The following is an 18,985-nucleotide window of genomic DNA, read 5'->3' on the forward strand; positions in this document are numbered from 1 at the left end:
ATGTTAAATTATTCCAAATTAATACAAAAAAATCATCTATTTTAATTCGATTTTTCTAATTGTCAAATTCACGATTTAAAACAAGACAGGAGAGCTTAACTCGCCAAAGTGTTTTTTTTTTATTATATTATTTGAAGGATATACACATATAACAATATTATAAACTTAAATAATTAACACTTGTAATTTTTTATTATAAATTATGATGGACCAACTTAACATATAAAAATAATAATTATCTTAATCTATCTAATTAAAAACATTAATTAATTAATTAAAAATTTTAAAAATATTTATAACATTAAATATGTGAAATAACAATTGTATAAATTCAAATATAAAATTTTAAATTAGTTTCATAACAATTTAAAATAAATATATTTAAAATTTTAAAACAAAACTGAAATAAATTTTAGTGTAACATATAAATCTAAATAATTTAATATTGTTAAAAATATTTATAATAAAAATTGTCATTATAATATTTATTTAAAAGTTAAATAAAATTAAATGAAGGTCTCATCACATAATAAAAGTAATATAAAATTATTGATATATAAACATTTAAATAAAGTTTAATATAAAATATAAATTTAATATCGTTAATAGAAATATAAATTTTAATAAAAATATTATTATAATATTTATATAAAAGTGAATGGAGATTCTTAGCATGTGGTAAAGGGTATGAAATTATTGGTATATACATATTTTTTTTTTCAAAATTAAATAAAGTTTAATCTAAAATACAAATTGAACTAATTTTAATATTGTTAAAAATATTAACAAAAATATTATTATTTAGTCTTTAATAACAAAAATATTAACAAAAAAAGTTTAATATTGTTAAATTTAGTCTCATTTTAAAAAAGAGAAAATTTCTTCAATTAAAAAAAATTAAAATTGAATTAAAACAAAATAAAAAATATAAAGACTAAATTGAGATTTTTTTCACAATATTACCATGTGACATTGTCATATATGTCATAATGTCTACGTGACAAGACTCTTACTTGAACATGATCAAATTTATATCGTATTTTAAAAAATAGTCTAATTAAAACTAATAAAAAGACCTTTCAAACATATATGAAAATTTTAAACCAATTTTAATTTAGTTTATATCAATTAATAAGATTCTTCACTACAAGGTAACACATTTAATTCTTTACTATAAGTTTATTAGAATATATAATAAATTCACCATAAATTGAAAATTTAGCACATTTTCATATTAGTTTTAATGTCACTTTAAAATTCTCATTATTAAAAACTATATGTCATTGTCAATGATGAAAAAAAGTCAGTAAAAGGATGGCTATATTTTTAAATGCGATCTTGAACAATCTGGTGATGCTATCAATATACTCAATTTCATTCCAATGGCTAATAAGCAGCGTTTATTTATACCCTAGCTTTTTCGCACATTTTATGAAACTATCATTTTACTATTTTTTCCTTGTAAAGAGAATTTTACCTATAGACATAGATATCTTATTATTAAGATTAAAATTAATAGTTTATCATTGTTAGATAAAAATAATTTAGCTCAATACATTATTCGTAAATTTTATGCTGACTTAAAGTCTAAATATTGATAAAATTTAATACTAAACTTTGTTTTGATGAGAACATCTAAATATAATACTTCAAAATTAATTTAAACTGAAATAAATTTTATAAAATTAATTTATTGAACAGAAATTTTACAAATACTATTTCAAACATAAAGGCATTGAGAAAGAAAACATAAATCACCTTAAAAAAAATTAGAATCCAATTAATGCTTCTCCAAATAATTTGAGCCGAAAGAGCATCTCTATAAATAATTTTTATATAAATTCCAAATACAGGAACATGTTCTTGTCTGAGTTCATCAAGACTGAGTTAGAAGTAGTTATTCGTACGTAAGAACTTGTTATTTTTTGTCAACTTTTTTTTAAAAGAAAAAATACAAATATTAAGATGGTGTAATATGGGAGACTTATTTTTAAATTTTACGTAGTTTAACTGATTTGATGTGACATATTATAAAAAACAGTTAAAAGTCAGAAAAAGACTGTAAATAAAAGATATCAAATCAATATATTATTATTTAAAAAAACAATATATATTAAGACGTATAATAAGGTTTGTTTGTTTTCTTTAGGCCTTTTGCTAAGGCCAATATCGGTAGCATCAAAAGCTCACATGGTACACCACTGAGAACAGGCTCTTTATACACATGGAATAAAGTTCACTAAAACGATTGATAAAGCTTTTTCCTTAAAAAAAAATAAGAAAGAAATGCAGGGTTTTGGGGTTTTGATTGACCAATAATTGTTGTTTTCTTTTTCTATTGTCTTTTCTAAAATTACTAAGAAGAAGAAAAGTATAAAGTTTCTCTATTGTCTGTTTTTTTTTTCTCACTCGTGATATTCTTTTGTCCATGATATCTTGTGACCCATTTCGTCTATTTTGATTCGATTTAAACAGTAATAGCCACACTGGGAAGAATGAATAAGTTACCAACAAAAATATAGAGGAAAGGAACCCATTAATTGAAGAATATTTGAGGCTTTAACAAGTCATGTCTTTTCAATAACTCACTTTGTAGCCGTTCAAAATATTTAGGCTTAATTGCTTATTTTATTTTCAGTTTGGTAGAAGTGTGTCAAACTTGTCATCTTTTTTAAAGAAGTTATTATTTTGGTCCACAAGTGGTTTAAAAGTATCAATTATATCCAATAATAGAAAAATGTGTGTTAATAAGGTCTTATCCGTTAAATGCAGACTGACGGTGTTAAGTGATTGATGATTAGAGAATTGAAACGTGTTAAAAGATTGTCAATATTGGTAATTACGCGTCAGCAATGACAATTATTTAGATAGTTTTTAATGGGAAATTAAATTGATAATTGATTTAGGTGTTTTTAATTGGTGAACGAAATAAAACTTGGGGTTTTGTTGTGATTGAAATCAAATTAGGGCATTTGAGATAGAGTATTTGTGAGTTGACGAAGATTTTTTGTGGTGGCTCTTGCATCGAGAAGTGGTGGTGCTGATGACGAAGCCAAAGCTTACGAGGAGGTGTTGTTTTGGGTAGTGATTGGAGTTCGTGATTCAGGCCCATGGTTCTTCTACGATGAAGAAGATGATGCTGCATTTTGAGATTTCATGAATGGTCTCTGGTTCTTTTTTGTTGCAAGGTTTCCTTGGCTTATGAAGGTGCGATTTCTCTGGCGAAGGCAAGGGTTTCACATCCTGTGTGCACGAATTGGGGGTTTCACGAATCTGGTTTCGGTTCTGTTTTTCTGCAGGTGTGTGAAGATGTTGTGGTCCGATTTGAGGTTGGCTGGGTGGTGAAGAATGGAGGAAGTGTGAAGAAGGAAGACGTGATTATGGCTTTTCGCGATTCTTGTGACTAGCCTCTGGTCCAAATTGGATTTAGGGTTCCTGGTTGATTTGGGTTTCAACGTTGCAGGTTCGAATGCCCTAAATCAGTTATCAATTTAATTTCCCCAATTCATTAACCTATTTCCATTAAAAACACTCTGTCTAAATAATTAACATGGCTGACACGTAATTACCAATATTTACAATCTTTTGACATGTTTCAATTCTATACTGCCAAATCATCACTCACTTAACACCGTCAATCTGTATTTAAAGGAGAAAACCTTATCGACAAACATTTTTCTATTATTGGATACAATTGATAGTTTTAAACCATTTGTGGATGAAATAGTAACTTTTTTAAAAGAAGGGACGAGTTTGACACACTTCTCCCAAACTGGGGATAAACCAAACAATTAAGCCAAATATTTATTACTTCTTATATTTTTTTTCTTTTTTTCAATAAATAGTATTTCTACAGTATAATTATCGTAGTTAATCACAAACCGAGTGGTTAACACGCTCCTTATTTATTGTAAAACGTTGGTCGAATGAACTATAAACAAGATTAGTAATAAAATTAATTATATTAACAATAATTCTGATTATTACTATGTTGGTCGTAATTAGACTAACACTTATAAAAAACCTATTTCAAAATCTATAAATACAAATTTGATATCGAAGTAGTTTGTTACTTTTGATACGTATTTATTATTATAATATTCAAACAAACAACAACTTTAACATTGAAGTGCTTTTTGCAAGTAACACTCAATCCGACCAAATAAGTGGAAAGAGAATTGGAAACTAAACTTTGACCTAAATTTAAATTTAAAATTTAAAGACTATCTCTATAAAAAAAACCTAACTTCGAACACATAAACCATTAGAAAAAAAAAATATTGAGGTTAATGATTTTTTATTGTACTACGGCTTTAATGATAGTATGTTAACGCATTCCACATTTTAGTAATTATAGATTTATTATCTTACATGAGATTACATTTATATATTAATTCATAAAATTAATGAAGAATATATTAGGAGAGCATAATCTTAAAGGTGAAAATAAAGTATCTGGAATTGAGTGAATGATGAAAGAAAGGCATTGAAAATTACATGTTGGAAAGTAAAACTTTCGAAATCTGACTTACCGATTTAGATGTCAAGAGAAGATAGGTTTTGTGGATAATTTTCAAGCCACCTATGTACGTAGTTATTAGTTACACACAAAGGAATAAAGACTGTTTTGACGTGTTCAAATATTACATCCACATCCACATTCAATCTTCTTAATGCTTTTCTATGCGTGCAAACAACATCTACACCCAAAACTTAATTAATCATCACTTCTCTAACATACCATTCCATAATCATCCCAAAATTCATGCCTCTGTCTAAAAAACTATAGTCCAAACACAAAATTCCAACCAATTAATGTTTATTTTTCCAAAGTAAGAATGTGATTTTTCAAATGTTATAATAAATGATAAAAAAAAGAAGACATTAGGCAGTATTGACTTTTAAAATGAGTATATTTAACTGAATTTAAATTATTAATAGTTTAGCGCATTACTTTTAGATACCAATATTTTCTAAATGTCAAACATTTTGTATGAGTAATATATAGGGATAACAATGTCAAACATTACACGATCCATTATCCTAATTAAGAAATTAATTGTTGAGAAAATCTATCATACACACTCATAACGTGATTCACACAAATAATTTTATTCTTCAATCCATTGTGGTTGATTTTCATTAAATTTTGACAACTATAATAAAAACGGACAATAAAATATCAATTTACTTAAAAATAAAATCTGTTTATTCTATCATAAAAAAATATTCTACTATAATTATTCATTCCTATTTTATCAATATTAAATCAAACCAAATATTATTAAATCCAAACTAATAAAATAATAAATATCTAAAATTTAAATTTATCCTAACAAAGAATCGATTACTGTATATATATTCTTTATTTTGTTGCTAACTAAACAAACTAATGGGTCTAATTATGTCGTTTATTTGTTCTGTTTCTGGCATGTATATATATAGTTTTGGATTGCATGTTTGATATAATAGTTTCTTCATTTTCTTTTTGGCTCAACATGATTGGGTTGTTGGTCCCACAATTTATGGTGCGCAAATTGTCTGGTTCATAAACCAAGGACGGTTTGCATCTTATTCAATACATTATACGTAGCCATTATGCAATAAATTAAATTAAATTATTGTAGGGAAACCATTATTTACCACTCCTATAAAACCGATTTGCTGAAACAATAATTAAGAATTAACTTTATGCAATGTGACTTGCAGATACAATGGTTCCTCCAAATGGCAATGCCGATGTGAAAGTCATAATCATTTTCAATGCACAATTAAATTAATACCATGCATTTCAAAATTTGTTTATCCTTCTCGGAAAGGACAGCTATAAACTATTTATATGTATATCTTTTTAGAAAGTTTTGATTAAAAAATAGTTTAGTAATTTATAATTAAGATACAATAAGCTACTCACTAATTCAATGTCATACGTTTATTGGTGTGTGTAAGTTGTATAATTAATCACATTTTTATACGCAAACACAAGCTTTGCAGACCTAACACTCAAATTCCAACCTTGAAATTTAACAAACAATGAACTTAAGTTCTCAATTTAGTCTGTATGGATAATGTTTTGCTTCAAAATATGAGGCAACCACTGTTTTCTTAAACTGATTAGTCAAACAAGGTTACGTGCTGCACAAATGACACGATTAATGGAAAATCATTCGTAAAATGTTGTGGTTTTTTCATTAATTAATATCAAGCATGTTAATTAAACCACGACACATCCAATAATTCATATTAAAGTATTTTTGAAAAATAGAACAACGTTGATATTTATTATTTAACTAGAATATTTAAATTCGATAAAAAAATAAGGTTTTGCTGAGAATTCCCCACTCAATTTTTTTATGTGAAAAAAATTCATTCCAATAAATGATAAATATTATCAGAGAAATTCATTAGCATTTAATTTAGAGGAATAAGATATCCGTGAAAAGAACCCATGAGAAATACTATATATATATATATATATATATATATATATATATATATATATATATATATATATATTTATTCGAACTTTATTAGATAATTAATTAATTGTTTTAAGATAATACTAAAGAGGTTGAAAGTCTCACTTTCTAAATTTTTGCACCATCTTCCCCTTCAAGTTTTTTTTTAATGCAAAAATATTGAAAACAACAATTAACATACTATTTTAAAGTAGAAAACTAAAATTGAACTCATTCCCGGACTATAGTGAAGTGCTATATAGACAACTTCTATGGCATTAGTTATGAATTTAAATAAATTTTTATGAAGATGATAAGGAGAAATGCATTCCCTAGAAATAAAGAGAAAAAAATAATGATATTTTATAGTAAATTATAACTAGCTCAACTTATTTAATATTTTGTTTAAATTTAAACATCATTTACCACAAACATAATCAAAGATAATTAAAAAGAAACATATTTTTTATTGTATGAAATGATTTTTTAAGAGAATCTAACTACCATTCTTAATCACTACACAATTAATTAGTTTTATTTTATATTTGAATCTAGAGGTAAAATCACCATACTTTTAATGCTTTCTCATTTAACTTTAAAAAAGATTCCTTAAGCGATTTCTTTTTCTAAAAAAAATAAAATCCAAATTGTAGAATAGAAAGTGAGTAAAACAGTTTATTTTGAAGTTATGAGTGGCATGGAGACTAGAAATCCTTATCCAAATGGGTCAATAATAGAGAAGATGATGATGGACTACTATTCAATTATTGTTACGCATGCTACTACATATTAAGAACAATACGTTACAAAATTATTGTTCACTCTGTAAAATATGAGAGAGATGCAGGCAAATTTGACTTCCATTCAAACCAACGTGCTTTTGATTTCTTCAACAGTTAATCTATCATCAAACAATTTGAGTTTCAAGACCTGAATGGATAAGTTTCTTCTATAATAAATGTTTTTCTGAGTTGGAAATGTCTTCCATGTAAATTCCCCAAGACACCAAACACTACTATGGTTAATTTTTTTAAGGTACATTGTTTAATGTAGTACTTCAACCTTGCATGTCGGCAAAAGACGTGATTCTTTGCTATAAAAACTGAAAATATCAAATGTTTTAGCACAAATATTTGATCTATTTATTGGACGACAAAATTGAAATATATTTTATGGACGACAAAATCTTATCTTTACTGTTAGTTAAACACTAAAATGTTTGTATCTGATGAAAAAGGTACTACATTTAATCTTGTTAATTTTGTTTCAAAAGCTATATTTGAAATCTAGAAACAGTATTTACTGACTTATTAAACTGAGCAAGATTTCTTTAACTAGAAAATTTAATATTTTGAAAAGAATTATAAAGATTTTTTCAATAAGTTATTATATAATAAAAAATCAAACAGCATCTTCTAATTTAATTTTTATAAGACATACTAGGAAGTATAAATTTTTCAAATTAATTTTAACCAAGATAAATTCTTTCAGTGGACTCATATTATCTATATCTATATAATAACACTAATAATAATTGAAAATTTTCTTAAATAAATTTTATTTTAGATAAATTATGTTAACATTCTTAACTATTTTAATTTGTTTATTTTTTTCAAAATTATTTTGATTAAAAAAATTTTAAAATTTATTATTATACAGCTTAAAATAAATAATTTTTTACTCAGAATCCACATGACCCGAAGTTAGAATAGTTGACGGCCCATAAAAGATGGGTACGATGTTTTTGTATGAGGCCGAGCTCTGGCCTAATAAACAGGTAGACTACATATAACCATGTTCGGTCATCCAATTTCACTCTCAATTTTTTTATTTGAATTTAATTTTTATATATAAAGGTTTTTATATTTTTTATTAAATAGAAATTATGTGTAAATTTTTAAAAAAATTCAAAAGAAGTTCTTTATGTGTGTCATTTTCATTTTTTAATAACAGTGTTCAATTTGTTACCTAATTCTTCTCAGGAGTAATTAGTTTTGAGGAGATTTGTCAAAATCACTTTTTTGTATACATTTATTTAAATATAAATTAATGTATTTCAATATATATATATATATATATATATATATATATATATATATATAATTTTACTGTTTTATCTCAATATTTTCTATTATGGATGGGCTAACATTTATACATGTTTGATTTGTGAAAAAGCAGGATGATTTTGAGTTGATTTTAGAATAGGATAAATTTAAAATTGGATTTTGAAAGATTGTCAAGAGTGACCTAGGATGTCATTGTCACTTTCTGAAATTTTAACTTGTTTAAAATTTATAATATAAAAATATTTCATAGAAAGAAAACATAAGACAATCTGTGTTGGTCTACCTTGAACACAAATCCTGTCTTTGTCCTGTTTGGAAGTGCAAAACTTTAATTAATGTGGTCCATTGATCACTCCAATTAGATTACATCATTTTCAAGGTAACTTGTTTTTAGCATTCTTCTTTTCTCATTCTTTTACCCTCACATTTTCATCCCAATTACTTTTTCAATTTTAATGGTCATGTTATTTCATTTGCAACTCTATTTCATATTCATATTATTCCGATTAGGAGTACATTGTATCTTATTCTTTGTTGCTTCATTTGAGATTTGTCATAGTTTTGGTGTATGATCATATTGTCAAAATGCATTTTACAAATATTATTGGGAGTGCATTGTTGAAAGGCCTCGTCATAAAAAAAAAAAAACATTAGAAAAAAACAACAAAATAGATTTAGAAAGCAAAACTTACCATACAACATGTCGAATCAAATGGAATTGTTTCAAGCTTCAGTCAATACTATGTATGTACCCGATTTAGACAATACAGAACCATTCTATAATCATTGTATACAAATAGGGAAACTAACATAAAAATGTAGATTGATTTGGAAAAGTTATGATTAAGGTAGCATTGAAGTGAAGATCACAGTGCCTGCTGGGTGTCTGCTGCTGAAAAAGAGATCTCATTATCATGGCTACTCTCATTTAACTCTACTTTGTTTACTATCTCCTCAGGTACAAAATCTATTTTTTCTGGACTTTCTAAGGTTCATGATTTCAAAACTTTTTATGACCATATAGTATTTGTATATGGTTTTAGACAATTAATTTATCTCTATTTAATATTTTTTTATTGATAAAAAATTTCATGATTTCAATTTTTTTTGTCTTTTATATCAAGTTTTATGTAATATTTTGCATCTCCTTTATGCTCTGTTACATTTTCCACGGATACAATCCACACCCAATTAGAAAGAGAACTTTAATTAGGATAAGGATATCGTGTGATTTATTTGATTTTCTTTAACATATAAAAAAATATTTTTCTAGTTTATTAGAGATTTTATATCAATTAAAGATGGACTATAGTATAGTATATAAATAATTCTAATTTATTTTACATTGATGACATCAAAGGTTAAAATAAATAAAGACCGATAGCAATTGATCAATTATATTTTGAAGTAATTGGTAAGCTCTGATAAATATTACAGGAGGTCAAAATGAAATCAAATAAAAATTATACGGTTGTAAGGTTTTTGATTTGGAAAGTAATTTTAAACAATTTTTTTTTCTGGAGTGAGAATATGATTTAAAACATAACATTGTTAAGTCATCAATCAATTTCTCAAAAGTTTGGAATAATTTCAAACTTTAAACCTGACTAAAAACATGAGTTTAAATATTACAAAAACAAACAAAAGTGCACAAGATATCAACGTATTGATTGATTGAAAATAGAGACATGCATTTGAAATAAAGGGTGAAGGGTTGGGCTAATACTAGAAGAACTTTTAGTACAAAATAGTCAACTATATTTATTTTCATTGGTTAAATTTATTTATCCATGTTTGATATATACTAGCAAATATTCTATACTGTTGGACTTTTTAATGAGTAGGAAATCTTTTGTCTAACTATTGAATTTTGAAAACAATTAAATGATTTCTTTCTGCCTTTAATTCTTCTATAAGGGAAAAAAAAATAAGTTGAGGTACTCCTTAAAAATCATATGATATTCAAGCAATGGCTAATAGTTGATATATAAGGTCTTAATGATATTAAGAATTATGAGTCACCAATTTAAATATAAAGTCACTAGTGCAGAAAAAGCTGTAGATGTTTTAGGTTTTTAACGTCAGATCCCGATCTGTTGTTTTTGTGGCTGACGTTAATGGGACGTCGGACTCTATAGGTCAGACATCTAAAACGTCGTCATATTTGATTGGATCTTTCTCTGCTTGAGGCCTCTCGGATTGCTCCTGGCTCATGGCGGTTCAAGTTTACAACTTTATATTTTAGTTGAAGAGAATGAATTGTATGTTTTTTTTTTTGTATTGAATGGTTTTAAAAATGTAATGGAGGGAATTCAAGGAGTGCAAAACTCAAGAAATCGCCGCCTAAGAACGCCGCCCAAGGACACGAACAAAACTGCATCAAAACTCAATGAAAACACATTTTAATCGGTTTAAATGAAAGATAATTTATCAAAGAGTAATGTAATCAGAGTAAAATTAATTTTAAATAATGCAAAAGTGAGAAAACGAACCTAAAAAACGTAGCCTGTGGAGAGAAAACGCGAGGAAGATAATGAGCAGTGAGTGCACGTAACTGTTGGCTTGCGTTCTCAGTGTTTTAGTGCAGACATTTAGAAGTCGGTTCCCCCCATAATAGATGTCTATAGACGTTAGTTCCCCCACAACAGACGTTTAAATGGCTTTAGAAGTCAGAGTGGCGGGATCAGACGTCTAAATGGAGTCAAAAAGTGACTTTTTAAATTTCTGGACTGAGTATTTAGAAGTCGATTCCCACCATAAAGACGTCTATAGACGTCGGTTCCCCCACAACAGATGTCTAAATGGCTTTAGAAGTCGGAATGGTGGGATCAGACGTCTAAATGGAGACAAAAAATTACTTTTTAAATTTCTGGGTTGAGTATTTAGAAGTCGGTTACTACGGGCACCGACGTCTAAGGCTACTTTTCACCTACCCTGTCAGACATATAGGCGTTGGGGTTGGGGGGGCCGACGTCTATAAAATTATAGACGTCAGGGTGGCGGGAACAAACGTCTATATGGTGGAAGAAAATGACTTTTCAACTACCTGTCAAGCCTATAAATGACGGTTAGTGGGGGACCCGACATCTATAAAATTATAGACATTGGGGACCCTCCTAATCGATGTCTATATGACCAACTTATTTACGAAAATGCCACCGATCAATATTTTACGTTGGATATTTTGTGGTCCAACGTCTAAGGGGTGACGCTAAAGGCCAATTCTGCACTAGTGAGTTGATATATTTGTAATGTTTTTTATGAATGATGATGAAGATAAAAAGTCTTTGTAATGGAATAAGATTGCAAATGACTAATTTGGGAAAATTGTATAATTTTTATTAGATGTTGTAAGACTATTAACAATGTTTGACTAGAGAATGAAATTAAGAGAGGGTGAATAGTTTGGAGTTAAATATTTGTTTTTTAAAATTTTTTAATCATTTAAAACTTGTTTTTTAATAAACCTTAAGTTTAGTTTTGTTATAACATTAACAAGTGTATCAAATTGTATAAGTAATAAAGTGAAAATATCGTTTTTTAATAAATTTGTACAACACTCGAAAACTCATGCAATTCAAAATTTAATTAGACAATAAAGCTCACAAAAATATACAAAAAATTTTGTTTTGGTATTTTTTATCAAACAATTAGTGTACATAGATTTAACACAGAGTATTTACAACTGTTAAAACTATATTTCATGCACTTGAGTCTCATGCATGAGAAACTTCTCAATTTCAATATAACTTTGAAATTAACTCATAAATATTCTCAAATTTTATTTTAGTCTATGATAACAAAATCTAATCCCTTAGATCATCTATAAGTGAAATCCTTCATTAAGTTCAAGAATCTTAAAATTACCAATGAAAAAATTGTATCCCTCCATTAGGTACTTAATTTTAATTATAGGTTCAAGTAACATTTTCCAACATCTCAAGAATCATATTCAAGTCCACCATTGATGTTCAAACCACAACAAGTTTTAAACATAGAAATTAAATAATAACATTGACATTAAAAAAGAAAATGGAATAGTAGAGAGAATAAGGAATAGAGAGATTATTAATGAATTGGATTAAATATAATATTAATCCTTAAACTTTGATATAAAATTAAAATGTATTCTTATTATAAACTTTGATACAATTTGGTTCTCAAAATTTAAAAATAAATAGATAAGTCATCCTAAACAGACTGTATTACATTTTTTACCATGTCAAATAACATTTCAAGACAGTGTTTGAATTGTTTTAGTGCAAACGTTAGTTTAAAATATCATTTAATACGTAGAAAATATTTCATACAATTGTATATACATTCATTTTTTAAGTTTGTAATTAAATATATGACATAAAAAATTCTAATTTCGCATTCAAATTTAAAAAATACAAAATATATTTAACCCTAATTAATTTCACTATTTTTAACATTATTCGAGTTTGAAAATAATAAGTGAAGCCATTTCTTTATTCTGTTCTTGTGTGAACAAACTGAATATACAAATAATATTTAACCAATGGTAATTAACAGGTGAAACTAAATTCTAGTATTGAGTGAGAGAATGTGTGGGTAGATAATTTTTTTTTTTAATTATAGTGATTTGTGGAGAGTTATTTACTTTAGAATATGTTTAGAGGAAATACTTTCAGTATCATAGTTTTTTTCTATTAATAATTAGTTATTTAGAGTTTTAGAAGGAAATAATGTTGGTATACTTACATTTTTTTTAAGTATGTAATTTTAAAGTTTTTTTATTTTTTTCTGCTAGAAAAACCATTATGTTAATAAATTTGGTTTCTATTTATAGAAAACACACTGGTTTAATGTTTAACTTCTACGTATTGATTTAAATTTTTTACCTAATAAATATAGTTTATTTATGTTTTGTGGAATGTAATTTTTATCATATTTGATATAATAGTCTATGCTTGTATTCATTTATTTATATTTTTAATAAATTTTTATATAACGATAAATAATTGATGCATTTTAAAATTTTAAAATAATATAAATGTGAAAATTCATAACAATGTTTATTATGATCTTATTTGGAACAATACAACTTAAACATTTACGTAGTAAATATATATATATATATATATATATATATATATATATATATATTTTATTTTTTTTTCCAAAGTTACTGTGAGTACAAAAACTAATGTGGTACAAAGAGAACTTATTATACCACAACTACTTCAGAGGACCTGACCTCTATCTAAGACTAATCTGATCTTGGTATAGACAACAGAGTTATGAAATTACAACTGAATGAAATGATTATTTATTACAAGACATTATTAATGGATTTCCCGTTAATGAATAAGGAGATTATAAGAATTCTTCAGAATTATCATAATAACTTTTTAAATGTTTAAACAAAAATTATTTTTTCCTTATTTATTTATTGATGTGCCATTTATTACTTAAGAATATTAAAGAAATTTTTGTTAGATAAGTATTAAGTTAGAAATGATTTTTTGTTGATCAGGATCATTTTTTTTATAGTTCATTGTATTTAACTGTTTTGAAATTTATGTAAATTATTACAAAATGAGTTGGGTGAAACTCTTATCACTAGTCAAAAACAATTCTTATCTCATTTGATCTTTATGAATTGGAAAATTAATATTATACAAGATAAATACAGATACACTGTGGACTAATTTGACTCATACTTCTTAGTGTCACGATAAAGTATAATATGGAAAACAGAGAGATGAAACCTGGCAACAACACAATCTTCAAAAGTGTTATTGAATCCCTAGGACATAGAAGTTACATACACAAATGTTTGCATGAATGTTAATCCGTGACACGACATGTTTTGTTTTTATAAACACAATTAATAATGGTATCTGACATCAAACCATAGAAAGAACAAATTATTTAACGTTTTACTCTTTGAGAAGCTGTTTAGAATTTACCTAAATTCAAGAAACAAGTTGTATCTGCACTTACAAAAAACTGTTTTAGACATTTACCCCATTACTGTTTTCCTTTTCTTTTGCAGAATGTTTTGTTCCGACATCCTGCCACAAGGTTTTGTTATATATGAATAATTTACTAGCATTTATATGTGACATGACTTTTATCATCATTTTTAGGTTGGTGATAGAGTTATGTTTTATTTGTTATTTAGAGAAATATAAAAAATATGATTGGGTTAGTTTTGAGGTGGAACATGATGTTGGAGTTGATGATGAGACACAAAACAAAAAGATGTATAGCATTTCTCTGTACGAATGAGATGCGAACGTTAAATGCATGTGAAGAGATTTGCCTGTATTCTCACCGATTTTCTTGAAACATGTTACTTTTAGCAGCATCGCCTAATGAACAAGCATGCGCGTGCAGAGGACCAAAAATTGACCAATTAATTTTAACTGTCTCAGACATATGTCCACATTCATTTTCACCACACACTTTAAGTTTATGCCAAAACTATGTAAATGCATTAATAACTATTTAACACCTTCAATGCATACTTAACCACTGTTTAACAAACCAGTATAAATTACATAAACAAAATACATAGTAGCTATATATCTTATTTCTGGATATGATGGTCAAATACGAGATAATTGGCAAAGTTATCTCTTATATGTATTTGCACAATATTGCACAAAAAAAAAAGTAGAATATTGTATTTATATATTATAACCTAAAATATTATATAATCACCAACAATGATATCTCCAGTAAAACCTAACTAATTTCTTATACACATACATACATTAACAACCAAAAAAACGAAACAAATATAACATTCAAAAGAGTGAATAAAAAGTGGTAGTTTTTAAGATTATTAATTTGTGATATACTACTAACCATTTTCAGTTTCAGCATTTCTTGTCTGTATGCAGTAGTTTCCAATAAAACTTCAAAACAAGTCTCATTGTATAAGAGTTCTTTTAGGTGATATTTATGTTTTCACAGAAAAAGTTTGAAGGACATAAATATCTGGTAGCAATTGATAGAATCTACAGCTACTAGTAAGATAAAGGATCCCTTGTGCTTGGTTCAAACATCAAAACCTCTCATAAGATTCACTGTTATTTGGTATAAGGCTTATTTGAGGTTTAAGTTTTAAGAAAGAATTAATCTCATAAAACAGCTAATTAATTGAATCTCTTATTACACATTTTTTTAATCTGAACTGGTGTATGTGTAGCATTGTACTCATGTTCATTCATTTGGTTGTTGTATTGGATAATCTTAAAAACAATATAAACAGTATCTGAAAAAAAAAAGTTATTTTTCTGGATGCGGATAAGCATTCAATTCTCATCAAATTCTGTGGGTTGTTTCTTGAAACAGTGGATTAGAAATTCTTTGGAGAATATCACAGTCTTTGAAATATATTAATGTATTTTGACTGTGAAGAAGTATTACATCATTATGATGATTAATTAATTTAAAGAAAGGTGATGAAGATGATTAAGGTCATTGAATATTTAACAGAATGAGTAGGTGAAAACTAATACAGGGTTGACCTAGCATGGCGTTAAAATTTCATGATGACTTCACGAGCTTTGGAATCAGGCAGCAAAAGGTGATCAGTTAGAGCACTGAGTTTGGGAATTAAAATACCCCACACTGTTTCAGACACTACTCCAGAAATCCAAAATTGGTCAGTGTCTCAGTACTACACCCACGGTAAACATTTACTGGTCCCCAACACAGTCCTTCGTTTTTTTTTTATATGCAGAAACAACCATTAATGTTTTCACTCTTAAGTTTATTATGTTTTTTATGCAGAAACAACCATTAATGTACACAGTAACTGTTGTAAAAGATGAGATGTATAAAATGAGATGAAACATGTTATGAAACATGTTATGAAATGAGAGGTTTTTTTCCTTTTTATTTAGGTTGTTGGTGATGTGTTTTTGATTAGGTATGAGAAATATGAGGAGTGAGAGAGAACATTTAATGAGAACCCCATCTGAGATTGACCTTACACTGCAGCGCAGGGCTCAATTATGAGACTGCAACGTAGAGTTATTACATAAGACGTGAGAATTAGGACTTTGAGCTTTGCTTTATGTGAATTTGGAAATAGCAGGCAAAGGGACAAAAGCAACATTCAGTAAAGTAGGACTGGTGGGGAAGATCCCTTTGTAGCTAAGTTCATAGGGTTTTGTTTATGTTCTTTCTCTGTCAATCAGAATGGTAGGAACCAAAAAACCCAACAATTTATGCATTTTTCTGTGATGCTGCAATCTGCTATGTATATATCTGTATATGCCAACCCTCTTCATCTGCTATGTCCAATTACACTCTGCTTACTAATATCTATTATTCAACATCGAATCCACACCCTGCATGGCCCCATTCAAATTCAAACCATCCCTACAGTTAATGCCTGTGCATGCATATGCTTCTCTCCGACTTTTCATTTTCAATAATTCTCATTTTACTTTCAAAACCTAACTCATTCTATTCCTATGTTAATTCATTTTATTTTATTTAATAATAAAATAACCTATCATACAACCTACACGTGAGTATATTCTCATTTGTAGATTTCTGATGTAAATTAACTGTGTTTCTCTAAAAATGCATGTGAGTAGATTCTCTTGTTCATGGGACAGAAGGTCCTAGAATTTGTTTCTTCAAATAAAATAAACGAAAACAGAAACTAAAAAAAAGTTCAAATGGGTGAAAACAAAACCTGTGATTTCCCAGCTGGGTAAAAAATCAGAATGGTAGAGGATCCCATAAAAGTAATTGTTTATTGGATTGATACACACAGGTTTGACGAATAAGGAATGGTTAAAAACTTGCACAGTAAATTCAATGGTCAAAAAGTCAGAACTTAAATCATTAATATATCTCAGCAGCTAGCTAACAGTTTTTTCAGTAGACATAATTATGAAATTAACTCATCTAGATTCTCACATTGTGTATTAAAAACTTGTTAACTAACAAGAAAGTTAACACATTGTGAATAATATAGTTTCAAACACCATGATTGAATTTTTGTTATCATCTCAGCATTACTATATTCTTTCAGTCTATGAAATCTATATTTACATTTTCTTCATATTCAATTCATTTAACATCTTACACAACTGTTGTATCATGCAGATTGTGGATTGGGTTTGGGAAGAAGGGATGCTAACTATTTATATCAGTAAAAAAAAGTCAGATGTTAAACCAGAACAAGTTAATGCAAATTAGTAAAATGTTAATCAATTAACATTAAATAATTCACTTTTGAACAAATTTTGAGCATATTATTTGTATTTAACAACACAACAAGGTGATTAATGTTCATGATTGTTTAATCCAGCCTACAGAATAATCCTTAAGGAAGATAGATACACAGAGATAGAAATGCAAGCCAAGAACTGATATGTACGAATTCCTAAAGAAACAATAGCATTCACGGTTTAAAATGAAAGCACAATATTTTGCAGTTTGATAGGAAGAGAATGTCAGCAGAACCTGACATCATAATTTAAGAGGGCAGAGTGTCCATATCCAAGCAGGAATAGTGGGTTCATTTTTTGAATCCCAAGAAAACAAACTCTCATTATCCTTCCTGTCTCACCCTAGCTAGAAAGGGACACATCAACCCTAATTTTACGTGCAGGTAATCATCATTTATATTCACTGCTTCAGTGTTTGATGTCTTTTTTTATTTTTATTTTTGCATTTTTTTCTCACTCTATTAAATTTATTTCATTTATTGTTATAGACCGTGCTGACAGGGCTGAGCTTTTTTCATTATATATATAGCTTCCCTTACTCACATCTCATGCCACTGTTCAAAGCTGAGCTGAACTCACAAGAAACACTCTTTCAGTTCAACTTCAACCACCTTTGTCTAGCTTTTCAAAATGTCCTGTGTAATGCAGGACGAGCTCTTGAAGCTCTTCCTCATGATTCCTCGTAATGAAGGTCAACATACTCCAAGTCCTATCATGTGGTAGATGTTAAGGCGGTATCTCTCCTGAGCTTATTCTTCTTACATTTTTTTTATCGTTTTATCAACTTTATGAATAATGTTCAAGTTTTCTTGACCTTGCAAGTCCACAAGAAGAAAAGACTGGTCAAAATTACTTGTAACTTTTTCATAAAAGTATGAGATTTAGTAGATTAGGTAGAATATTTTAGACGGTAGATGTTTGATCCTATCCCTCCTTGAGCTTGAGCTTGTTGGTTTACCATTTATCTTTTATTTATGTGTATTTTGCTTTGTGTAATAAATGTAATCTTCTTTTCCTAATCAGTGAAGATAGTGAATGGTTCATACCATCATATATTTGTCTCTTTTGAGTGGAAGAATTGATTTCTAGCCTTCGTCTTGGAACTTACACAACTACTAATCATTGTTGTTAATAACAGTCAGAGATACTAAGGCAAAGAGAAAAAAAGAATACAAAGCTTGGAAAATAAAAAAGTGTCAAAGGAAAAATACTGTAACAATTTTTCTAACGATAA

General features: G+C 27.5%; 1 long non-coding RNA gene across 1 annotated transcript; it reads left to right on the forward strand.

Moving 5' to 3' along the window:
* Positions 1-16,037: 16,037 nt before the first annotated feature.
* LOC111241777 lies at positions 16,038-18,815 on the forward strand. Its single transcript, XR_002668065.1, has 2 exons — positions 16,038-16,192; positions 17,832-18,815. It is a non-coding gene; the product is annotated as an uncharacterized LOC111241777 (long non-coding RNA).
* The last annotated feature ends 170 nt before the right edge of the window (positions 18,816-18,985 follow it).

This window comes from Vigna radiata, chromosome 6 (assembly GCF_000741045.1).
Source record: "Vigna radiata var. radiata cultivar VC1973A chromosome 6, Vradiata_ver6, whole genome shotgun sequence".
Classification (NCBI taxonomy): Eukaryota; Viridiplantae; Streptophyta; class Magnoliopsida; order Fabales; family Fabaceae; genus Vigna; species Vigna radiata.